Below are 25,483 nucleotides of genomic sequence, written 5' to 3'. Positions count from 1 at the left end.
AAGCAGAGAGACATGGGCAGGTTGACGGCAAAAGGATGGAAAATGATGAACCAGGGAAATAGTAACCAAAGGAAAACTGGCTTAGCCACACCAATATCGCAAAACCAAACAGACTCCAAGACAGAGAAAGTTACTATCTAATAAAACTTTCCATTTACCAGAAAGGCCAAGAATTCTAAATATGCACCTAAGAAAACTGTCTCACCATATAAACTGATAGAAGTCCAGGGAGATATTGACAAAGGCACGGACATTTCCCTCTCAATCACTGGGAAGTCAAGCAAAGCCATGAGAAACACAAAATTCAAGCTCATGGTTACTCTGGAGGGCTGAGAGGAGGGAAGGTTCACGGGAAGGAAACAAGTGATCGGTGATGATCTAGTTCTTGGGGCTAAGCCGAGGATTCATTACAGGGGGGTCATTAGATTATTTAACCAGAAAAATTCACCATTTTGTCAGTATAAGACATATGTAAGGGTGCAGAAAACAAAAGATCACATTGGAAGGGGAAAATTTAAACCCAAATTGTGGATGAATCATTTGAAAGAGAGCTTTGTGGATAGAGGGGACTGGCAGTGGAGAGTGGACAGACGCTCCTTTGGGCACTGGTAAGCTCAACAGGACAAGGCTGTTTTGACCTAGTAAAACATTCGTAATCACCGCTTACTCTCTTAGGGTTTATAGTGTGGAGATCTTATAGCACCAATAAGATTTGTTCGGCCTGTAGGCCAGGAAAAACACTGTTTTTTTGTATTTCTCAAAGAGAAACATTTAAATAGTAGTTGGTTAATAAGCATGTTTCTACAATTGAGTAAACCTGATTCTACCACTGGTTAAACAGAATAATAAAAGTCGGTGCATTTTCCTTCTCAGGTTATTACTGAATCACAGGTACATGCCAAGCTGAGGAGAAAAAATCGCAGCTGTGTTTGTGGACATATATTTACACAGCATAGGCACAAAACTGCCAGTTATGACGAACAGGTAGAATTATTGAATATTACTGTTTTGCAGCAAAATATTTCAAAACAGTAGAAGTCAGAAAGCCTGGTGCGATTAGGACCTGAAGTTGGTTGGATGACAGAAAATTTGGGTTAAAGCAAGCTATCATAGAAAGCAAAACATACAACCCCCTAAGCATTTTGATGTAACTTAAAATGTGAACAAAACAAAGTGTCCTCCTTGAATGAGTCTGGTCGAGTGACAGAACCAGGTTACAAGTACAAGCGCAGTATCACTGCCTGGCAGAACTGACAGACTCAGGGTGCAGGCACAACACCCCACGGCAGCTACATGACCGCCTACCTCTGAGCCACTTTATATAGGCAGAGGGGGCGGAGCAGGTCATTTTATGCAAATCAAGTTTTCCATCAGTGAGTTGTGATTGGTGGAAAGTTTGACAAGCGGCCATTGGCTGACGTTCAACCCTGGGCGTGGTTGTGGGTGGTTTCATTTTCTTTTCCACCTGGTTGAGGCTGCGCATGCCCAGACCCGAGAGTGTGAGAGTGTCTGGGGAGGCCTGGGCCTGCCTGGCACCTGACGCTCTCAGGTGCGGGGCTCGGTTGGGACCGGCCCAGGCTGGGCCTGGCTCCCCCAGGCTGGGCCTGGCTCCGTGCATATTGTTCGTTTGCCTGTCTGTCTGCTGACGGGTGTAAAGTGGCCTCTGGCAGAGCCCTGCTTCTGCGTGGTCTCCAGCCCTCCTCGCGGACACCCCTGCCGCCGCCGCGCTTGCCTGGGCCCCTGCGCGGCCTCTGGAACCGGCTGGCAACGCAGGTCCTCGGCCCCACCCAGCACCTGCTGAATCAGGGGGTGGGGCTCCTCAGTGCATTTGGACATTCTCCCCAGGATTCTGACGCACCTGGAGCCAGTTTCCTACCCCTCCCTTTCTAGCCAAGAATCCCTTCAGAACTCATTGGGGGAAGGGGCCGGTCTCCCCCTGAGGGCCGCACCTGCTCCCGCAGCCGGGCTCGGGGCTCGGGGCATCGGGACGCCCTGCTGTCGGCGACGTCTTCGTTCCAGTGTTCAGCACGCAGCAGATGGCGGTCAGCCCATCGCGCGTCCCGAGGAACCACCACTGCCCGTCTGACGACAGCCCGGTGTGACCACTGTCCCTCGTGCCTGATCCCATAGCGACCCCGCCTCGGCCCCCCGTTTCCGTCGCCAACACCCAGAGCACTCTCCTGGCAGGCACAAGCGCTCTGCCCAGGATGCTCTTGGCAAACCCCTGCGCCGACCCCGTGACTGTGGCTGTTCCTGCACTTAGCCGGGTCAAGTCTGGCCTTTCGACAGCCTTGTGACCTGGCCCTGCCAGCCTCTCCGTGCGGCTCCTGCTGTTCCACCCTCCCTCCGCGTGCTGTTCCAGGCGTTGGCTCGCTCCACCCACCGCAGCCGTGCTGACCTTTTTTTCCCGAGACACCCTCTCCTGTACCTCTGCCTTGGGCCGCTGACCCCTCCGCCCAGAAGCCCTTCTTTGCGGCTGTGTGGCCGCCTCGTGTCTTCAGAGCACAGCTCAGGCAGCAGGGAAGCGCCTGCGTGCCCTGACACTGATGGAGCCTTTTGCCACTCTGTCTGCCTTCTCCCAGGGCCCCCCAGGGTCCTGCTCTCCACCCCCGGAGCCGGCACGTGGGGTGCACAGTGTGTAAGCGTTGACAGGTGGTGAGGGCAGAGAGGGAAAGCGTTTGAGATGGGCGTGTGAGCCTCACTGTGTGACTCCCTGTTGCCAACTGCTCAAAGGAAAAAAAAAAACAACAGGGCCCTTCAGCGGTAACATCTGCACATTCTCCTGAAAGCCTTTGAAGTGAGATTCGTGACACCTGCAGCTATCTCTGCCCAAATCGAGTTTTAGTCAAGTACTATTTATTTAGACTGCTCGCCACAGATGCCCAAATGGAAGCCCGTCCTCCCGGTTCTCAGCGCCTCGGGTTTGCTGCCTCTGTAAGCCCCCGGTGCTGCGAAGATGCCCTCCCTGTGCTTCCAGCTTCCTGCAGGCCTGCCGGCCGCCCCCACCTTCCCACTCTCTCCCCCGGCTTTCTCGCCTGGTGTGAAATCTCAGCCCTCTTCACCTGTAGCGGCCTGCAAAACTGCTGGCCCAGGACTTCTCCAGGAATCAGCGCCCTGCCACCGAATCCTGCAGCGACTCTTGGCATGGAAAGGCCCCCAGTGCCCACCATCTTTGCAGGCTGGCCCTTGGCAAGCTGGCTCTCCACGGCCCACGTGCTCTAACTCCTGGGCACTTCTCACTGCTCCCTGCTCACCCCAGGGCCGCACTGGGCTGTTCTCCCTTCCCGCCCCTGCCTGTCCTCTCCTTTCCTCCCGGTGCAACCTGGAGCTCACTTGCCCTGCCTGGACCAGACCGGGGCCGGGACCGGGACTGGCCAGTTCTGGCTCTACAGCTGCCCGCGGTTTCAGGCACCCCTCCTCCACTGCCCTAGGAGCCGCTGGACAGCAGCCCCGTCCCTGCAGCCCCAGGCCCTGACCTGCCCCCCCCACCCCCGACCCCCGTCCTCCGGAGGGGACCGCCGCGGCTTTCCCAGGGAGAGCAGAGACGAGGCGGCCACCGGGGGCCATCTGCAGTGACAGCTGCTGAGACGGGCTCGGCGCTGCTTCCGGAGCCCCTGGGCGTCTCGCCTGCCCCTGCCCCTTAGACCGGTGCGGCCTGGGCAGCCTGCTCGGCCTGCTGGGGAGTGTCTGCGGGCACCACGGGCCGTGCCACCGTGGGTCCCCTGCCCGGGCAGGGAGAGGAGGGCCGTCCGGCCGCGCTGTGGGACCCGGGAGGGAGGGAGGTGGTCAGTCAGCCCCGCTGGGGGAGGCAGAGCTGGGACATCGCTCGGGCAGCCCCTCCACACTGGGCGGCTGCCCAGGGTGAAACTTTGGCCTTTGCCACATTTTATTTTTTTATGTTTTTAATTAAATCGCTGGGTCACGGCCACCCCGCAGAGGCGTGAAGCGCAGCCTTGCATTTTGTTAATGATACACCATCTGTTTGTTCACGCTGAGCGGTCACATGATCTTTGCTCTGCGGAACATCCTGTCTCACTGGCCTCAACCAGTTCATGAGTAAAATGTTTGGGACGAGTGCCAGAGTCTTCCACCTTCCTTCCTCCCTTCCCACCCTCCCTCCCGCCTCTTCCTCCCTTCCCCCCCACTCCCTCCTTCCCTCCTGAACCCCTACCCACGTGCAGGGTGGCAGTTGACCCCAAACTTCAACAGTATCTGTTGCTGCCTACTCACCCATTTCCACGGCAGCATTTTAGTCTGACTTCTGGTGGGTGCTGCAGACACCACAGAGGTGGGCGGCCTCAGAGAGGACAAAGCTACCGGGGTTGTTCAGGGGCGGCAGCCCCCACCCCCACAGGCTCCAAGCTGCCAAGAAATGCCCAGACCCCCCAGGAAGCAGTGGCCCTGACCCCAATGTCGCTGCCTCCAGCTCTTTACCTGGGAAAGTCATAACAACTGATTCATCCCACACGATGATTAAATTCAATCTCTGAGGAGTGTCGCACTAAATGAAGAGCTTTCCTTTAATTCATTCGGTGAAGAGTGGGCCTGGAAGAGAAAGTAACCCAGGCGCAGAGTCCGGCCTTATCATGGAAAAGTCCCCTGGGGGTGGGGCGGGCAGCCGCTCTGCCTTGTCTCACCTGCCGGCAGGTGCGCCGGGGAAGGTGGGAGCGGCGAGGTTGGGGTGCCGACCCGGAGGGACCCTGGGGCGGGCGACCATGCCTGACGGGCGGCGAGGCTGTGGAACATCATGCGACGGGCACTCAGTGTCCTCCGCGGCTCCAGGGGCTGACCGAGAGCGGCGGCTCCGTCGCTGTGACAGTGACGGTCTGGGGGACCCCCCTTCTGAAGGGGCCCTGCGATGGGAGCACTGGGGAGCAGTGGGAGGACGTGAGGCAGCCTGATGCCTGGGGCTTGAAGGCCCCTGAGCCCATCAGGCAGCTGGCCGCCTTGGGCCACGTCCCCCCCGCCCCCCCACTTTCCCACCCAGCTGTCACTGGGAGGGGTCTGCACCTTCTGGGGGTTCTTCAGGGGCCTGTTTCGGCTCAGGTGTGTGTGTGTTGCACCAGCAGAATCCTCCTCGGATCACGGCCCAGGCCATGAGTCATCCTCGGGAGTTTCACACCCCAGCTTATGAAACACCCCCGGTCCGCAGGGGACGGGCGCCCAGAACCTCTTATCGCCTCCTGATAGGCGCCGCGGCCCATAAAGCCGAGCTCCCTGCAGAGAAACACCTGCACCCGCGCTTCCTGGCCCGGGGATTTCGATTTAGTCACTGGGTGACTAAACCGCCAGCATTGTTCCTTGCTCCCTCTGTGCGGGGGAAGGCTCCCCCAGTTGGAGGGCCCTCTGGGGACCCCTGCAGGACACGGGGCCTTTGGCTGAAAGTCAGACAGCCAGGGGTCCTCCCGGGTGGGCGAGGACGGGGCCCATCATGGCTGTCTGCATTCTGGTCTACACCTGGTGCTCGCTATGATGCGTCCACTCCTCCTGGTGCTAGGCTTTCTAAATGAGGCTAGTGAAAGTCACAGGCAGAAGGGACACGCAGCAAGAAGCCCCGGGCCGCTTCCAGCCCTGGCTGGGGCTGGGCTCTGGCGGACAGCAGACCCGCCTCTGCCCCCCAGCCTCGGGCTCCCACCAGAGGCCTTGGCCACTGCGGCCCCCAGCTGCACCGCAAACACCTCGGCTCTGCACGCAGACACGGATCCGTTTGTGATTCTGCTAAACCGGCTGCGGGTGACACGAGGCCCCCTCGGCCGCCCGTGGGCACCAGGCCCCCCGTGAAGAGGCTCAGACGGACCCTCTTCCTGGGAAGGTAAGCGGTAGCCCTCCACGCGGTGCGCCCAGGAAGAGAGCTCGGCGGGGGGCGCCGCCCCGACACTCCCTGGGCCTCCCCGCCCCGCCCGGCTCCAGGCCCTGGGTCCACCCTGCCGCCTACGGCAGCCGCTCCAGGCCCTCCCTGGGGTGCCGCCCAGGGGTGTGGGCTCATCAGTTAGCACGGGCGGGTCAGGCGGCCATCTTCCCAGCCGACCTCCGACCTCCTCAGGGGTCCGGAAGGGTCCTGTGAGAGGGTCTCCCTGACAGGGAGGCTGCCTCGGTCACACCATCCCGGGTCCTGGAGCCACAGAAGGAAACAAAACACACGGGGCCTCGGAGGCGCCCCCACGACACAGGTCCCTGGTAATGGCCGCCCCGGGGCGGGCCCAGAACAAGGGCTGCGGACAGCTCTAGGGCCTGCCCCCCGCTACAGCATCACACTGGCTTCCCGCAGGGACCCAGCCTGCGAGCCTGGAGGCCCGGGGGCGGCTGAGGCGGCAGCTGCTAGCAGGAAGGGTCTTTCCGGCCCGCATGGCCGCCCGCCGCCCACCCCGACCAGCCTGTGACGCTCTGCAGGCTGAGCCCCATGGCCCCGCTGCATGTCCTGTATGCAGGGCATCTGTGCCCGTGTGGGGCAGACGTGTCAAACCCCAACCTCTGCCTCCAGGGCTGCAGACGGATGAGGGTGAACCCGCGAGCATGTGTCCAGGGCCACGTCCTGGGTGCAGGAGTCGTGACTACACCTGGAGACGCACATGGAGGTTCATGCAGGCCCTAAAGGAGCCAGCTCCAAGGGGCAGGACGGGAAAGCCCAGAGCTCACCACGGGAGCCCCGGGACGCAGGCAGGCAGGTCAACGACTAAAGGTGCAGGGGTGGAGGCCACGCCTGAAGGCCAGCAGTGTCGGCCTTGGCCCTGGGAGCCCAACCCCCGTCACCTGGCCTCTCAGGTGTGTTTTATAAGCCTTTAAAAATATAAAACTCTGCTTAGCGCTCACGCTATACAAAAACACCAGCAGGCTGAGAAGCACCCTTGGAGGCCAGGACCGAAAGACAGGCCGTGACGAGTGCTGGCAAGGAAGGTCGAGGGGGACCAGGCATTGCCCGGGCGTTGGGGGGAGGGTGTGACGGTGCAGTTGCTATGGCCAATTCTGGGGTGCTCGATCGATGGCTCAACCAAGCAGCTACGACACAGCCCGGCAGTTCCGCTCCCGGGGCCCCCACACAGTCGGTGGGGCCTTAGAGTAGGCGAGTTTAGGATGGAGGGGCTCCCAGGGACAGGCCCCAGAGGTGGGGTGGGGGTGACCAGTGAACCTTCGATAGGCCTTCCTCTGGAAGTTTCCAGGAATCTAGGGTCAGAAAAGATGATCAGTCTGAGGTGGGGGCAGAGAGGATTAGCGACCTCAGAAGCCCAACTCAATCTGACCCCAAAGGGACAACTTCCACAGCAATTCCACCCAAGCACATGGGGAAAGAACACCCTGCCGGGCAGCGCGCAGACTGGCCTGAGAGACGCCCGCCGGCGTCTGCCCTCCTGGTTCTGCTTCCTCAGTGAACTTGCGTGTGCTGATGAGGGGAGCGTCATCACCTGAACCCCCTCATCTCGTGGGATCACATCAGAAGTCCGGACTAGTGGCAGCGCCCATGTGGGGGTCCCCGCCTCCAGGACTCCTTGGCTCTTAGACCCCGAGCTCTTGACGACGCAGTCACTGTGTTTAAGACGAGACAAAATCTACGTCATCGGCTGGTGGAAGGCGAGGGCATGAGCGGGCGTGACCAGGAAGCCCAGCGGCTGTGAGGCCCGTGGCCGGGGAGGCCGGGCAGGCTGGGCAGGGGACTCTGGAAGGGCACGGGCCGGAGGCAGAGTGACCGGGGCAGGAACAGCACAGCTCTCTGGCCCTTCAGAAACAGGATTGCAAAGCTGCACTGAGCAACAGGGGCCTCCTGGCTCTCCCCTCCCTCCCCCCACTCCTCGGCCGCATTCCCAGGGAGGTGGAGGCTGAAACCAATTGTTCCTCTGGGCTGGACAGCCCTGGGCTTCTGCCTTCAGCTTCCAGTTCTTCAATGACTTCCGGGGCCTCCACAGGCCTGCTAGACCGGGGAGCAGCCTCAGAGTGGGGCCCGAGGGAAGCGACTTGCGGTGGAATTATGTAAGTCTTGTTGCAGAATCTCATCGCCTGAAGTTTATAAAGCACCTGGATGAGGCCCGCGGCCCTAACCCGGCCGGGGATACCTGCGTCCCGCTCTCCAGGGCCAGGCTGGGCCCAGAGCCGCGCCTGCCTTGCTAGAAGTCCAGGTTCCTGCCCTTTCACTGCCTTCCCCTCCTGTCCATTTTCCTATTATTTCACAAATATTTCTATTTTCAATGAATCTATCATTAAAAAAAAAGTCTGACCATGCACACAGCCTACCCCTTTCCTTTTCCGGGAATATCTCTTCCCAAGGGGCAGCGCAAAGAGCTGTCTTCCTTCCTACTGGAAGAAAAGATCTTTAGAGACCAGATGTCTCGTCACATCCATCTACGTTCCAGATGAAGGCACAAAGCATAGTCCTCACCCCTGACAACAGAATTACTGAATCATTCACCCAGAGTGGGCTTTCACAGGGCGACATCTGTGGCTGTCCACCCTAAGACACAGCCAGCGGCCCCAAAACAATTCCCCGGGTGCTGGTCTGCAGGAGGGGCCCCGTCATCCAGCCAGGGAGCCCACGCTGGCTGTGGGGGGCAGCCCCTCCCCCACTCCGGCAGCTCCGACACCACCAGCAGCAGCAGCAGCTGCCAACAAGTTCTTTGTCCTGGAGGGACAGAAAAATGCAGGCCTTTGTCCACTTGGGGTGCCCTCTAAGAGGTCTTCTGTAAACTAACAGAAAGTCATCAACAGAGAATCAGCACTGTAAGGCTGGATCCATAAGCCTAGAGATTCTCCTAAATACCTCCACTTTCCCTCTGTTCCACACACAAAATTTTAAATTTCCAACCAGTATCAAACCAAACCTGCGCCCCACGGGGCTCCCCTCCACCAGGCAAAGAAACGCACCCAGCAAGTGCCCACACAGCCCGGGGAGAGCGAAGGGCCAGGGTCCGGCGGCTGGACCCTGGGGCAGCTGCGGCTGAGTCCTGAACCCCGAGGGCCAGAGAGTCGCAGGTGGGAAGACGCCAACCAGACTCTCCTGTGGGGGTGAGTTAGAGAACGCTGCGGTGCGGGACAGAGGATGTTGAGAAGTTGGGGTCCCAAGGTCCCACCCTGTTAACTACAGGCCCGCAACCCTGCAGGCGCACCCCCACCCCCAGGTTAGCCGGCAGCGCGAGATGCAAGATGGGCTTTCTCCCCAGCAGTCCCCTGTCACGGCGGGCGGCGGCGGCAGCAGCGTGGACAGGCAGGTGCCCGTCGGCGGCCTGCTGGAGGGCCACGCGGTGTCCCCTGGGCCCGGGGGCTGTCCCCCCAGCACGCTAATGGGCGCCCCGGAAGCGGGCCTGACCCAGGGCAGATCTGTGTCCAGTGAACCAGCACCGCGTAGCAGAGGTCAACCCGCACCCCCGGCCCCGCGCGGGGGCTCACGGCTGTGCGTTTGCCTGGGTCCCTCGGCGTGTAAGGGGCAGGGACCCCCGAGCTTCACGATCGCCCCCACTCTAACCTCCGTGGGGGCCTGGAGGCTTCCTTGGCGCACGGCCAGGGACGGAACGGGAGCACACAGCCTGAGCTCCCTTGTGGATCCTAATGAGAACATCACATGTGCGCTGATTTCTAAAGCAGCCCTTAGAAAAACGGAGCAGATAAGGGAAAGCGGAAGCCCGGGGACACGGCTGGCGCAGCCTGGGCTCGGTGGACACCGAGGGACAGGCCTTGCCCACAGATCACGTGAGAAGGCGAACCCACCCCAGGCCATCGGCCTCAGACGCTGCTCCTTCCACCCTGGCACCAGCCCCCCGGGCTGTTTAAATCAGGGGGCTGGTAGGCCCAGCGCTGGTGAGAGGCCAGCTGGTCCGACCTGCTCTGCCTCTGGCCCCTGGGGAGCCCCAACCGTGGGGTCAGCCCGTCCGCCGGTGGCCCGTCTCTCCTGACCAACAGAGCCCCTTTCTGCAGCCTCGGCCCCGCCAGGGAGGCCAGAAAAGGGCCTGTGCCCACCCGCGTCTTTTCCTGACGGGGGTTCTAAGGCGTCACATTCCCGACACCCCTGCCTCAGTGTCCTCGGAGTCACGGAGGCTCTGACTGTCCCATCCGTTCCTTCTCTCGCTGGCTCACTCACCCACGCAGGTTTAGGGCTACAGAGGGCCGGAGAGACCATGGAACCCCCGCACCCCGCCTCGCTGTGAAAGTCCCCCTGTGGTGTCTGGCACCCACGTGGCACCCTCGTCACAGCACACGGCGTTCGCGGAACCGGCGGTTGGCACGCGTCCTCACTGTGTTCTGAGCCTCTGACCGAGCTGGACCTCACGCATTTGCCATGACGGATCAGTTTCGCGCCCCAGGAATCCCCGGCCCGCCCCGTCGCCCTCCTCCCGGCGCCCGACTGGCAAGCCCGGTGTCCCAGCTGTGCCCAGGGCCCTCCCCAGAGGCCAGGCCAGGCCCTCACTGGGGAGCCTGGCCCTCCCACAGCGCTCACCCGCCTTTCCCACATGGGTTCTGCCCCCCCAAACAGGGGGTGGGCTGTTAACAAGAGCCTGCTGTGGACCAGGAGAAAGAAGCGGCAGTTCACAGAACCGGGGCTCTGGGCGGCAGCCAGGCTGTCCCAGAGGTTCGGCGGAGCACCCCATGTCACCCGTCTCGGGACAGCGAGCCCTTGTCCTGGGCCACCACCGTGGTGAAGCACCTGCCCGCACGCCCTGGCCCTGAGAGCGTTCTCTCTGGCTCCCGGAGGGCTGGGGAGCTGCACCCCTGAACCACACGGGGTTTAGTCTCCGCGCTGGCGGTGAGGCCAGAGCACCTGCCACATCACGAGCTCTCTGGTGTGACACAACAGCCACTATGAAGTTTGCTCCCGCGTGGCCCACCGCTGCCGTTCCCGAAAGGGGAAGCGGCCGTCCAGCGTGTCTTTCTCGAGACCGTTAAACTGCCCCGGAGCCGCGTTCCCGAGGCTGGGCTCAGCCGGGGTCCAGCACGCGGCGCCGGAGCAGAGGAGCCACGAGGGCCAGGCCACCGCGGCCCCCACGAGCACGCGCCGGAGGAGTTTGCGTGAAAGGTCACAAATCATCACGAAATCAGCTTGAATTCCGAGTTTGCTTTTTTTAAGTGGGAAAAAAAAAAGAACGAAAAACCCAACTCTGGACTGCGTCCTGGTGTTAGGCCGCCGTTCCTAGACCTCGCCCCGTGCTCCCGCACGGCCCCCTCTGCGGATGGCTCCACGGCCGTCTCTGTTTTTTAAATTTTTAAAGATTTACTTATTTATTGGCTCACACAAGAACTGGGGTACAGGCCAGGGGTAGGGGGTGAGAGACTCCCCAGAGACAGAGCGGGGAGCAGAACAGACGGATCCACTGAAACACACTGCTGAGGGGTCAGCGGGGAGCCAGGAGGGGTCTGCTGCGCCCTGGGGGTCCCTCCCTGGCCGGTGTCGGACTCATGCTGCAGCGGCTGGGGCAGCCCCGTAGTGCTGAACTCACCCCTGCACCTCCAGGGGCCTCACAGGCTGTTTCTAAGGCACTGTAAAATCCTCACTCACCACGGAGGGGGGTGGGAAGGAGGTGGGGCTCAGCGGCGGCACCCTGCTGGCTCCCCAACCGGCTGCAGCCGCCTGGCACCCCGAGGCTCCAGCCTTGGACTTAGCCAGCAGTCGTCAGGGTAGAGGGGTGGATCTTCGTTACGCGAGGACGAGTCTGCGCACTGGGTGGCCTGCGGCCAGCGCTCTCGCCCAGATGCCTGGCGGGGTGAAGGCAGGCTCCTTGCCCCAGGCACCATCCCAGCCACCTGCGCCCCCCTTCTGGCTTCACGTCTGTTCACCTCACGGCCCCCACGTGGCTGGTCCAGCTCCAGCCTCACGCCCATATTCCAAGAGAAAGATGACGAGGAGGAGGGGGAAGGTGGTGCCCTTACAAACACCCCTGGCAGATTCCCCAGGTAACCAGTCAGTCACGTGGCCACCCGGCCACTGGGCCACAGGAGGGGCATTCGGGCTGGTGTGAGGCCACTCCGGACAGTGCAGCCTTCCGAGTGTCCGGACGCAAGGGAGGATAGTCGTCCAGCAGCAGGAGGCAGGGTCTGCCCACAGGAGCTCCAGGGCGCCTGCTCTCAGGACCACCGCTCACAAATCAGACCACGGGTGCCGCCGCCGGGCAGCCCAGAGGCCGCGCTGCCGAAGGCCGAAGGCCGCGGCTCTGACCCACCTGTGCGTGGATTGTGCGTGGGCTCGGGGGCAGGGCTGGGCCCAGGGAGCAGGAGCCCGGCCGCAGCAGCTGCGGGCGGCTCCCGAGAGTATTCCCAGGCTGAGCCAGGGCGGCGTGGGCTTCGGAAGCGGCTGGCCCCAGCAGGCTGCTGAGGCCTGCTGCCAGCGTGGCGGGCCGGGCCGCCTCGCCCTTCCTTTGTGCCTTCGCCTGCCGCGGCCCATCTCAGGAGCCCCCAAGTCCTGAGCCGGGGCTGGAGGGCCCCGTTTTGGCGGGGGGGAGCGAAGCACAGTGGGTGCCGTGAGCGGTCCACAGACGGGGTGCTGGTGTCTCCAGGAGGCGGGTCCTTGGGTTTCTGCAGCGGGTGGGCGGGGACGGAACTGATTCCAGGGTGGGGAGTGCGTGTCGGGGACTAAATCCCCGCCCCCCACGGCCCTATTGCTGCACTTGCTGGGTTTCTGCTGCAACCCCAAAACGCCTTTGGCCTAAGGAGACACCTAGTCTCCCGCTGACAGAGCCCCTGGCTCACGGTGATGCGGCTGATGACTTCTTCGACCTCCTCGTGGTGAAGAAGCCGAGCTTTGAGCTCTGGTTTCTCCCAGGCCGCCCCTCTCTCCCTGGATGCTGGGTGGGGGCAGTGGCCCATGTCACTGGGGGGCCTCCAGGGTTCTGCTGGCATGGTGTGGCCCGGGGCAGTGGCCCATGGTCACTGGGGGCTCACATGGTGCGGCCCGTCTCTCTTTTATATCTATTAAATTTGTTTTCAGCTTGGGACACTTTCAATGTACAGTGGGGTTTATTGGGACCTAACCTCACCCTAAGTCTACTTTTAATTAATCACATTAAGAAAACTGTGGTTTATCAACAGACATTTAGTGACATGGTGACAGGGGAAGAGCCCAAGGTAAGGAGCGTCACGCATCTGAAACAGACCAAGAGGTTTCTCAAAAGGCTTGGAAATTTCACATGCTGGTTTTCCCCGAGGGCTTTAGTAGCTGAGGTTTTGACATGCAGGTAGATCACAGTTTTTGTAACGGGAAAAAGCTCGAGGAGGCAGCTGAAGGAGCGGAGGGCGTGGGGGTGACCTTCACCCCGACAGATGACGGCACTCATGGCTCTATTTTTTGCTGCTAACATTGGACAAATTTAATCTGGGGGGGCCCACGAGAGTGACTGAGAGATGTGGGGAAGCTCCTGTGTGGCCAGTTTGCTACATGGTCTCGTTGTGTCCTGTCCTGGGCCTTTGACGCATCCCGGTGTCCCCCGGCGCTTTTCCCCCCGCCCAGTGCTGCGTGGGGAGGACCTGCTGGCCGAGGAGGGCCGCTCGCAGCCGGCTGAGCTCGACCCGACCCGACAGGCCCCAGCACCCAACCTCGGGGCCACCCCCGTCCACCGCCAACGCAGAATCTCGGGCCCATCCCCCGTCCACCGCCAACGCAGAATCTCGGGCCCATCCCCCGTCCACCGCCATCCCCCGTCCACCGCCAACGCAGAGCTCCGTTTTACTTTTGAAAAGTAGAAACGGAAACCACCCTCCTGCCTGTGGCTCCCGGGGGCCTGCACCCCTCTCCCCCGTCCCTGGGACACGCCGGTGCCTTCGCAAGCAGCTTCACAGGGAGACCTCGGCACCCAGGCCAAGCGCCGCGGTCCCTGTTCAGCTCCGGCCAGATGTCCGGGGACGGGAGACCGGGGGAGGCGCAGCCGGCCCCAGAGAGCTGGTGCACCCCAGAAACCGCAGGCCTGCGCCGCCCTCCCGGAGCAGAGGGCCACACTGCACTCACGGGAGCGCTGCCAGAGACCATCAGTCTAGGAATGCGGTAAATCGAGAAATGAAACTCCGACACCTGTCTGATAACCTGCCCCCGACCTGGCCTGGCACTGTTCACGGAGCTGGTTTTAGAAAATGAATCCTCTGACACTGGAGGTTTTAGGTCTGTTTGCTTACGCCCAGAAACTGTATATTTTGCCCTAATAAGAGGAAGCTGGCCTGGGCTCCTCCCCTGCTTTACATAAAGGGAGCAGATGGGTCAGGTTTCAGCTGCCTTATGGCTAGTCTCCATCTCCATCACACCTGAATTTCCTTTTATGGAATTGCTCTTCCCGGTGGGCAGGGAGAGGACAAGGGGCCCAGCAGTCGGCCTCCGCCCAGTGTCCACTTCAGGTCCACCTCTTGCATACACAGTGAGGCTCTGGGTGGGATCACCGGGACCACTCTGACCGTGCCTTTGGGGAGCCCTGTCGCAATGCACCCCCTGAAGCCGTCCAGGCCCCGGGAAGACCCTCGCCTGACCGCCACTGCAGTGCGTCTGCTGGACACCGACCTGAGGGTCTCCAGCCTGTGGAACTCTGCCCCAGGGATAGTCCCCAGGGCCACAGTTCTTTTCAGTGAAACTTCTGAAAGTAGGGATCCCTTCACCTCACGTGGGACTGCGAGCTCAGAGCACACTCGGCAGCAGCCCTCCTGTGAAAGCTTGCAGGCACAGTTAGAGGTGCAACACCCCCGGGGTCTCGGAATCAGGAGGCCTTCAGAGAACCCGGGCACCATTCTGATCGCTCGTTCCCAGCCGGGCGTGTCCTTGCTAACGTTGAGTTTGACACAACAAAGGAGCCGAGGTTGCTAACTAGTCTCTGGAGCAAATGCTGTAGGTGGAAGGGGAAGGTCTGTCCTGAGATGCTCAGCCCAGCGCACGGTAAAAGTCATCCGCAGGGTTGACTGGGTCTGTTGGGGGCGAAACCAGCACTGGTCCCTGGGGAGCCCTGCGGTCACCTGCTTCCCAGGGGCGTCAGTGGCTTTGCTCAGGAAATAGGGAATCTAATCTTACAGCGAGGGGAGTGTGCGGCCCCTTCCAGCCCGGTGGCAACACGCAGACACGCACGGCGGTCAAAGATGGCACCTCCCGGCTCAGCACACCCAGCCAGCTGAGAGAAGAAACAGTGACCAACCGCCCCCAAGACAGAGACACACTAGCCCAGCAGTGGAAGGGCCTCAGCAGGGGACGCGCGTGCTGTGTCCCTGCTGGATGTGGGCAGTGCGGCTGCCCGGCTCCCCTGGACACTTAAAATGCAGGGACAGCCCAGGGGTGAAAGAAAGCCGAGGAGCCACGGCCATCTGGACAGCACCACAAAAGCCCGAGTCTTTGCAAGTTTCCAGAGCTCGTGACCCTTGTCCAGGAGGACAGAGCCTGTCCGATTCAGAATGGGGGCGGGGGCCGGTGTCTGCTGGAATAAACACCCAGGTTCTGCAGGGCTCGAGGACAGTTTAAAGTGGTGAACAGTCAGAGGCCATGCGGGGAACTTGCTTGGGCCCCAGTTTGAACCAGCTGGCTGTGGACCCACGATGGATGCCCGGGGCGTGACAGCGTCTGACCGTGCGTGGGTCTCACTGGGTCACGTCGTGACTGGAGCACAAGGCCAGGGTCCTCTCCCAGAGAGTTCTGGTTTAGAGGTGGCCGAAGAGGAATCCTCAGACATGGCCAGTGGAGCGACGCTTACCCCCCAAGGCCATTAAGGTAACACCGAGAGGGGTGCCTCCCAGCGCCGGCCCCCTTTCCTACCCCCAGGCCCCCAACCCTGCTGACTGCCAGCCGCCAGAAGCCAAAGCCCAGATGCCAAGCTGTGCCCATCCCAACCCAAGCTGTGGCCCTCCCCCCCAACCAAGCTGTGCCCCCTCCCAGCCCAAGCTGAGCCTCCCACCCCAAGCAGCAACATTGAAAGGACTTTTACAAGTTGTGCGGGTTGACAAGGGTGTTGACCTCGAGTTAGAAAATTGAAAAAGGTTTCCTTTGCGGCTGGGACATGCCGAAGTGTTTATGGTAAAATTATGTCCTGTCTGGATTTGCTTTAAAATAATTCTGAAAAAAATAAAATAAAAAAGGGGGGTGTGGGGATGAATAAGTCAGCAGTGGAGCTTGGTGATGGCTGTTGGGACTGGCGGGGCGCAGAAACGCAAGAAGGCAGAGGCCGGTGAACACTCTCCCTCCCCAGAGGAGGACACCGATGGGGCCTCACTGTCCCTCCCCGTGAGCGACGCGGTCTGGCGTGTGCGAGCTGGTCTTGTTCTTGCAAGCGTGGCTGCAAAGCTGCTGTCACTCGGGCCCTGGAGAGGCGTGTGAGCTCTCGGACGCTTGAAGCTGGCGTGGGGGGACGGGGCTTCGACGTGCGGGCCTTGGAGAGGTACCGCCACGCGGGGCTTGAACAGCCTGGACTGAGACCTAGAACTTTTTAGGAGAAAAGTAAGAAACCATCACTCTCTCAGGTACGTCCAGCCAATCAAGACGGGGCACAGCGCGGCCGGAGACCACAGTTTTGTTCAGGGACGCTCCTCCGGGCTAAGCTTCTTACACAAAGGTTTATTTATTTATTTATTTATTTTTAAAGATTTATTTATTTGTACATACAGAACTGGGGTACAGGCCAGAGGCTCAGGGGCGGTGAGAGTCTTCACCAGAGACAGAGCGGGGAGCAGAACAGGCAGATGGACGAAGTCCACTGCTGAGGGGAGCAGCGGGCGGGTCAGGAGAGGTCTGCCACGCCATGTGGATCTCCTCCGGGGCAGGCGGGAATCGAACTCATGCGGAAGCGGCTTTAGCTTGTCAGTGCTGTGCTCTAACCCGCTGCGCCACCAGGGAGGGCCACAAAGGTTTATTTTAATTCCTCCTCCCGGGGCTCCACTTTTGGGTCATTTTAGGATCTCAGTGGGTGTCTGCAGCCTTTGAGTCTTAAAAAAACCTCTTGAAAAAAATAGGGCCTAGTTTCCAAGTTGTTTTTTTTTTTTTTTTTTTTTTAGTGGAGGTGGTTATGTGGATAATAGTCAATGGGAGAAAATATTTTGTGTTGGAAAAGTAAATGACTGGTGTTTGTAAAATGTGTCAGGTCCATAAATTCAGACAAAATGTGACTGGCAAAAAGCAGAGTCAAGAGGAAAAAGACAGCAAGATGTTTTAAAGGAGATGGAAGCTCTGCCTTGTGCACTACTGGGGGGACTGAGGGGGGACAGAGAGAGAGCATGGAAGGTCGAGTCACAAGAGGGGTGCCAGGCCGGGACAGGAAGGGGCCACAGAGCCCCTGACCGAGGCCATCGGGTGGCCTGGGGTGAGGTCCCGGCGCTTCCTTGACCCACAATAAAGTGAGCGTGAAATGTTGGGGCATCAAGGCAGAGTCTTCTGAAACATTCAGTTGCTGGGAAAGGGGATCGGAAAAGGTCACCCCTACACATGCCTCTTTTGCATAGGATATTTTTGCGTTGAGAATAATTGAGAATCAACAAATGCAGGAAGTTCTCTGCCTTCCCCTTAACTGCCTAGAATTGGGGTACAAATCCCCTTCCCGAGGCCTCTCCGCTGGGCCCCCGGGCCCCCTCCATCTCCACGCCAGGAGTGAGAAACCCCATGGGCACACAGAGCCCAGCACCAAACCACTTGCCCAGGCCACCCTCTCCTCCCTCGGTCCTCCATTTCCCCAGTTAGTCTCTAAGTCCCAGCCTTCTTTGTTAAATGGCATCTACACCCCACGTCACCTGCCTCTGAACGCTCAGGTACATAAACATGAATGAAAAGAGCTTGCCTTTTTTCTGCGAACTTGCCCTTTCCAATTCAATTCACAGACCCCTGGCGACAGGACTTGAGAGGGTAGAGGGGAAGGCTTTCCTCCCAGACACCTAGCGAAACACCCAGAATGAGACCAAGCGCGGGTGATTGCCAGGAATCATTTCGCCAGAGGCGGTTCGGTCCGAGCCATCTGTACCCTAGGATGAACCACAGGCCAGTGCTTGCAGGCCAGTGCTGCACGTCCAGTAGCAGGAGGGTCTGTTTAGATTTCACTCAGCCAGCTAGGATTGCTTTCAGGGTACGTGGCCGCCACTCTATTTAAAATAAAAATCCACAGCTTTGGGCCCTCCCTGGTGGCTCAGTGGGTTAAAGCGCAGCATTATGAAGTCTGCAGCCCCTGCAGCACAAGTTCGATCCCGGGCAGGGGTGACCCACAGGGTGCAGCAGACCCCTCCTGTCTCCCCACTGCTCCCCTCAGCAATGTACTTTGTCAGTCCGCCTGTTCTGCTCCCCACTCTGGTGAATCCTCTCACCCACTCCATCTCTGGCCTGTACCCCGGTTCTGTAAGCATAAATAAATACATCTAAAAAACAAATAAACAAACAAGCAACACAGCTTTACTGGGATATAAAATAAAGCAGAGTAGCAGATACCCCAACAACACAGCACTGTGGATCGGTCATCCGGGGAAGACACCGCCCCACCTGAGCGTCCGCTCCTGCCCTTCTGATTCCATATATTCTTGTCGTCAAAGTAGCAAGCAGTCGGCGTGGGAAGAGCACCACTGTGTTCGAGCTTCGTGGGCAGTTTGGATGGCCGTGGCTCTCCAGCGCCCTTTTCTCTGCAGTCTCCCCAACCCCACCGACCCACGCCCTCTCAGCCCTCGCACCCTCTTATTTCTTGCAACTCCCCCCAAATCCTCTTGCTCCACTCCCAAAACAACCCCCCTCCCAGGGGCACGGGTACCTTGCGCACTCAGCCGGTGCGGCCCCCAGCAGCCTTGGACGCTAGGGAGAAAGGGGGCCAGACCCCAGCGAGACTGCTCTGTGTGGGGTCCCGCTTGTCCCCTGCAGCTTCTCCATTTGGTGGATTTGCAAAGTTTTAGGTAGAACCCTGCAGGAAGGTGGTTGCTTCACCTGGCTGACAGGGACGCCAGACACCAGCACTGCCTTCCTGCCGGGAGCGGCCAGAGGTAACCCTGAAGACGGCAACTTCCTTCCTTGAGGTGCTTGATCTCTGAGGTTGCCTGGGAACACAAACTGGGGGTGGGGACCCTTTCACCCACACAGGTGTGGAGATGCTTCCAGGAGAAACTGCGTGGGTCTTAGCCCCATTAAAAAAGCTCTGAAATGCTCCACTTTGCAGATTCCAATTTGGGGGAGCAGACTAAAAAAAGGTTAAAATTCTAGCCCCTTACTCTTGAGGGTTTTGGGTTTTGTTTGTTTACTGACTTGTTCTAATGCATCTGGGCCAGGCTGATTCTAGTGTGCTTTTGAACTGTTAGACAACTTTAGGGGGAATGTCTATATTTTTAAATACTGATGATTTTTTTGAGAGTTTTTAAAAAATAATACAATCGTTTATTTTTACATCATGTTGTGCCCTTTTCCATCTCAGTTGCAATCCCCTTGGGCTTCCCATCACCAAGTCACCCTGTGCCATCACCATAGTCCAGTGCACCCCCCGCCCCCCGTTTTTGATCCCATCCCCACCCCACCTCATAAAACCTCTCTGGTATATGGCTGTTCCTTATTATTGTTATTTTCTCTCTTGGTCCGTTACAATCCTGCCATGAGTGAAGCCAGCCGGTATTTTCCCTTTTCTTTCTGGCTTATTCCACTAAGTATGATCCCTAAACACTAATGATTTTTAATGGGTCAGATGTTGCCTATTTCTGACATTCTGAATTAGTCTTACTGAAGCCGAGCTTCTGAATTAGCCTTACTGAATGAACACTTACATTTATTGGAATGACAACAATCGGAATAAAAGATTAAACAATGGTGCCCATCCTCGTCTTTTTTAAACTGGGCCGAACCTTCCAGGGCTGTATTTATCTGCATTTCCCTTTCAGAGACAGGATCTCATAATTGCTGGAATTGCACCTGACTTATCAGATGCCCCGCAGGCCTTCTGCCGCTGCTGGGGGGGGGGCTCGAGGAGTCTGCACTTCTCAGACAACCAGTTCTGGACAGACTGGACGGTCCGGAAAGGCGGGCTCCGAGCCCACTCCTGGAGGGCTGGGACCGGTCGGCCGATGGCCCGGCACCGGGAGGGCGGGGCAGAGAGAGGCCGGAGGAGGGGCCGGGCGGTGGCCGAGGGGGCGCCGCGGGAAAGACTGTGACTTCTGACCCAAGGCTGCCACACGGGGCCACCGGGGAAGCTGGGAGCAGAGAGCTGGGGCTTGTCCCGGCCTCCTCGCACACCTCTCCGCCTTTCCTTCCCTCTCACCGCCCGGCCAGCCCTCCCCGCCTACCCCTCCCTGGCTCCTCAGCCCTCAGGAGGACGGCGGAGCCAGGGGGCAGGTGCAGGTGCACGGACGGTGTAGAGGGGCTGCCAGGCCTGGGGCGTCAGAACCAGGTGGGCCTCGGCCGCGGAGACCCGGGCCAGGGCGGGGGGAGCCCGGGCGAGGGTGCTGGGCAAGGTGGGTCCTATCCGAGGCCTTGACCGGTGGCCGGGCCACGGGTGGGCGGGGCAAGGGGCTGCTAACGTGGGCAGGGCGAACACCGGGGGAAGGAGGCGCCTCGAGGTGCTGGATTAGGGGTGACGGTGTGGGCGCGACGTCGTATTAAAACAGTCGTGGGCACAGGCGGGGTGTGTCTCCTGCCCTGGTACCGGCCGGCCCCCAGCGGGGACTCCTGGTCCCCAAGTCCGGTCCTCCCTCACAGGCCGGTGCCAGGCGAGGAGCGAGGCCGTGCGAGCTGGGCCTCGAACACGGGCTAATCAGGGAAAGAAAGGAAACGTCGGGAGGGTGAGCTGGGAAGGGCGCGGCGGAGGGGCGGGCTCCCGGGCGGACAGCGGGGTCCGGCGCCGCCGTCAAGCGCGCCTTGATTACCGGCGAGAGCCGCTGCAGACGGCCCAAGCCAGGCGTCCACCGGCCAGGACGCGCCCGGCCCTGCGAGAGACCCAGCGGGCGGTGCTCCAGCTACTCCTCTCCCGGCCCAGGCGGCCGCGGCCTCCCCCGGCCAGGCGAGGCCCTGAGTGGGGGCCGGCCTATGCCGGCGCCCTGCGCCCATGGCCCATCAGGCCCACTTCTGGGGCGGCGGCAGGCCCTGGTGGGCACGGGGCTTGGGGCTGCCCGGAGCCCCTGCTGGCCGCACCCCCAGGCCTTGCCGCGGCGTGTCAGGGCCTCACCCCCGCCTGGCGCTCAGTCTAACCGGCGTGAGGGGGATACGGCGGCTGAGCCTATTCTGGGAATTGGAGACAGCGACATCAGTATGTTCTTCGAAAAACGCCTTTCTAAAGGGGTTTACTCACCCCCAAGCTCTCCTGCACAGGAGACAGACTAGGGGAGGACCCCCTGGAGGGCCCCTCCCCACTCTGACCACCCCATCCTGCAGTGGGGCGCAACTGCCCTCCGGTTTCTGGAGACCCCGCCTCTGTCCAGCGGATTGGGGGGCGCTTAGCTCCCATGGTGCTCTCTGAGATGCGGGGTGCAACCCCAGCCCTGCAGCACCACGGTCCTCCCTCAGCGCCTGCTCGCGACCCACACCGCCGCTCTCCAGCAGACCCCCTTGGGGGCCCCCAAGCCAGTCCAGGCTGACCCGCCTACACAGTCCTCAGAGGTGCAGGAGGTGGCTCAGGGCCTCGAGGCGGCCCCCCAGCCGCCAACACACACCAGCTGCTTCTTCAGCTTGTCGCCTGGGGTTCTGACCCCCAGCACGAGCCGGGGTTCCGACAGGCACGTTCCAAGGTGGCTCCCACAGCTCAGGAAAACAACAGCTTTGCTGCTGGTTTGCTACAAGAGAGCACAGACGGGCCCCTCAGGCGAGTCCCCAAGAACCCCAAGCCGGGGGTGCCTCTGAATCCAGAACACAGGCGCACTCACCAACCCAGAGGCTGTCTGAACCCCCTGTTTGGGGACTTTGTGGCCGTTGCTCAGTGCAGGTGCGAGTGTTTATGGATTCATGGGACAGCCCCTTCCCCCTCTGGGGAGTGGGGTGACCCTGGGCCTCCCGAGTTCTTGTCGCCACTAGTCTTCCTGAGGTCCAGACCCGCGGGGACCCACCCAGAGCTGCCGCCTTAGATCAGAGGATGTTCCCATCTCCCACGGAAAGCCGAGGGCTTTGGGGGGCCGTGGCACTGGGGTGGACTCTGGAGTCCACGTCCTTCTTCCCGCAGCGACCGCCCGGGCGCTCCTGAATGAAGTGAAAGAAAGAACAGCAGCCGCTGACCCAGAGAAGCCTTTCTCCAAGACTGCGGGCGTGTTTGGACCAACTTGCTGGCCGGTGAAGCTGAATGGTCATGACTTGTGTGACTCTGGGGGCGCCCTGGTCCTTCTCCCCGGAACCGCCTCCGGGTTCTGCGCTGACCCCACAGAGGGGCCGGAAAGGCCGGCTCCGTGGCTGTCCATCCACACGACCTCATGGGGAGGAGCCTGCTTTGGGGACCCCAAGAAGGAGAAACTTGGCCGGCCAGGCCTCCGGGACAGCGTGGGGACACGAGCTCGGACCTGGTGGCCGCGGCCAGGCGACGCCGCTCCTCTGCCTGCGACGCCCGCCCGTCTGTCCGAGGCGTCGGGCGCAAGTCCTCTCAGAGGCCTGCAGCGCGCGGCCCTGGGACGCCTTGGTCAGGAGCAACCCGGGGCCGCGTGCTGTCCCTGCGGCCCTTGACCCCACTGGGCCATCTCCTTGTTTGGCTTCTCCACTGGAAGGGAACAGAAACCAGCTTTCACGCCACAATGGGATGATTGTTCTGGGTGCCCTTAAATGTTTACCTTTTCCTTTCACAATCTCCCAGGAAATGAGGGTCAAGGACTTTTGATTTGGTCAAAACTCAAGGAGACCGGTTGTTTTTCTAGTTGCTCAAAAAGGAAGTGGCAACGGGTAGGAAATGAGCCAAAGATTCCAAATCACAACTTTGGGTTTCAACCAAGTTCTCTAGTCATCCCAGGAATGCTTCAGGGGACACGCTCTGGTCAACCTCCCACTTCCAGATGCCCCGGGGAAGGTTAGCAAGCGGAGCTGAACAGCTTCGCCATCTTTCCACTTGCTCTCTTGAAGAAGGGCCCAGATAACGCTGACCAGGAAGCCTCGGTTCCTTTCTAAGCCAAGGCAGGTGTGTGGTGGTGGGGTGGGGGCGGGGTGATACCAAGTGTGAGGACGTGAAAGGCCCCACAAAGCTGTCTTCCTCCACAGGCTCGTTCTTCAAGGCCGCTCGCTCAGCCGGGCTTCTAGAAGTGTCTTCTGAAGGCCCGTGTCTCGGGCGCTCCAGCGGGGAGGAATCGGGGTGTGAATGCTAACTTGGCACTGGCTGTCCCAGAGAAAACAGAGCAAAACCTCCTTGGGCTAAAGGCCCCCGAAGCGTGAGCTGGGCTCACAGTGCAGGCTGCTTGAGGACACTGAAAACATTTTAGTTCTCTTGAAAGTAGCAAAACTGAGCCCTCCCTGGTGGCGCCACGGGTCAGGGCACAGCACTGCGAGCTGGCCACAGCCACCTCAGTGCGAGTTCGATCCCCAGCCCGGAGCTGACCCCCAGGGCGCAGCAGACCTCTCCTGTCTCGCCCCCTGCTCCCCTCAGCGGTGTGTTTCAGCCCATCGGCCTGTTCTGCTCCCCACTCTGTCTCTGGTGACTCCTCTCACCGCCCCTGCACCGCTGGCCTGTACCCCGGTTCTATATGCTTACATAAACAAATCTTTTAAAAAAGAAAAGTAGCAAAACTTATTTCAAAAAACAAGGTGATTATAATTAAAATCAGTGGTTTTCAATACTCACTTTTATATCTGTCATGCACACCCAGCCCCGGAACCTGGAATGCTTGGGTTCACCCCATCTCTGCCTCATTAGCTGTGTGAGCCTATGCGTGTGTGTGTATGAGGGCGGGGGGGGGGGCTCAGCCTTTCTGGGTCTCCCTGTCCTCCACTCAAGGTACGGAGGGGGTCGGTGGGGGCGGGTTGTGTGACAATCAGCATTTCATAGGTTCTTGTGAGGATGAAAAGCGTTAATAATAAAGTAGCTGTACGCAGCGGGCCTCGCAAGGTGCGGCACCACCTTTGAGAAGGAATTTTGCCTTTGGTTAAGAAGACACATGTGAATTTTCAAAATGAAAATGGGCAAATCTACACATAGACCAAAGGTGTTCAAAGAATTTCTTGCCAACCGCAAAATTCAACCTGCTCTTTGGAGCACGGATCCAGGGGTCTCTGTCTGGCTTTGACCCGTGGACCCCCCACAGATGTTGAAAGGCTCAGGGGGGCGTGTGCACTGTGGGCCTCACACGGCGGGCGCCCTGTGCCACACTCTCCACCCTCGCGGCCTGGTGCCATGAGGGGCAGCGTGCTAAGCCGGCCGCACGGGCGGGCACCGGGCTGTGAGCTCCTGAGGACGCGCCCGGCCAGGCTGGGCTCAGGAGCCTGTTTCCCACGGAGGGTGGCCAAATCCCCGAGCCTGGCTCCCCCACGGGGAGGTCTGGGGCCTAGGGCCCTAACGAGTCAGCAGTTGCTCCCCAGAGCTGTGATATTGCTGTCTAAGGCTCTTTAAGTTGCACCTGACTGGCGGCTGCTGGAATCCACAGTAGTCTAGGCCAGAGCGCTGTGGGGTCAGGTGAGCTCAGCGCAGGACAGCAGGCGGCGGCTCGCGGCAGGGAGTCGCGGCCACCCAGCTCTGGGCCCGACCAGCCGGGACCCAAGCAGCCCCGCCTTGTCCAAGAGCCTGAAGGAGACGGACTTTGTCTCCGAGATCCAGGGCGAAGTCACAAAGGAGGATCGTGACTGTGGGCTTTGGGCCCAGGGGCTGGGAGAGGGGGAGGCAGAGCAGACCCTGGCAGAGGGGGTAGCAGAACACAACTGACCTGGCTGTCCACTCCCCCACTCAGCGCCCAAGACCCTCCACTTCGAGACCCATGATGCTCCCCTCTTGGGACCCGAGACTCCCCGACTCGGCACCCCCCCCCCTCCCCGGGGAAACCAGGCCCGTAGAGGGCAGCCCTGGGCATCAGAGGGCCTGAGAATGAAGGCGTCCCACAGCAAAGTCAAGGTCATTGGCCATAGCTGTTAGGGAGTTTAGGGCAGGGAGGGCGGGGCCCAAAGAAAAATGACCACCAGCTGGCCCAGGAGCCCAGAGCTGAAGAAGACCCGGGGAGCCAGGGGGGAGCCACAGACACCTGGACGGGCGGAGGCAGCCCCAGTCCCGCCTACTACCACACTGCAGAGGCGAGTCCCTGAAAGCACCCCCTGGAGGTCGGGGATCCCCAAATGCTACCCACACCCCCAGGGGAGGACAGAGCTGGCCCAGTGACGCTCCTCAGTCACCATGGCAACTCCTGCCCTGCGCTCTCCCCGCCTTCTGCCACCCTCCCCTATGGAGGGACATGTGGCCCCGTAAAAGCCAGGGCCCCTCCAGCCATGCGGGTGTCTGCCCAGGGTCCTGCCCACCCAGGGTACTTCACCCCGTCTCTAACGCTTTGCTTCGCTCTCCCCAGACATGGCTCTGAATTCTCTCACACGTCATCACAAAGGACTGAGGACCCCCAGGAACATCTAGGAACCCCCAAGCCCGGTCGCACCGCCTGCATTTGGGGGCCCAAGGACAGAGCAGCCACTGCTCAGGGTCCACCCAGGAGCAGCCCGTGGCAAGGTCCACTTCCC

This window comes from Condylura cristata, unplaced genomic scaffold (genome assembly GCF_000260355.1).
Source record: "Condylura cristata isolate star-nosed mole 26May11 unplaced genomic scaffold, ConCri1.0 scaffold00008, whole genome shotgun sequence".
Taxonomy (NCBI): Eukaryota; Metazoa; Chordata; class Mammalia; order Eulipotyphla; family Talpidae; genus Condylura; species Condylura cristata.
This window is presented reverse-complemented; position numbering follows the sequence as displayed.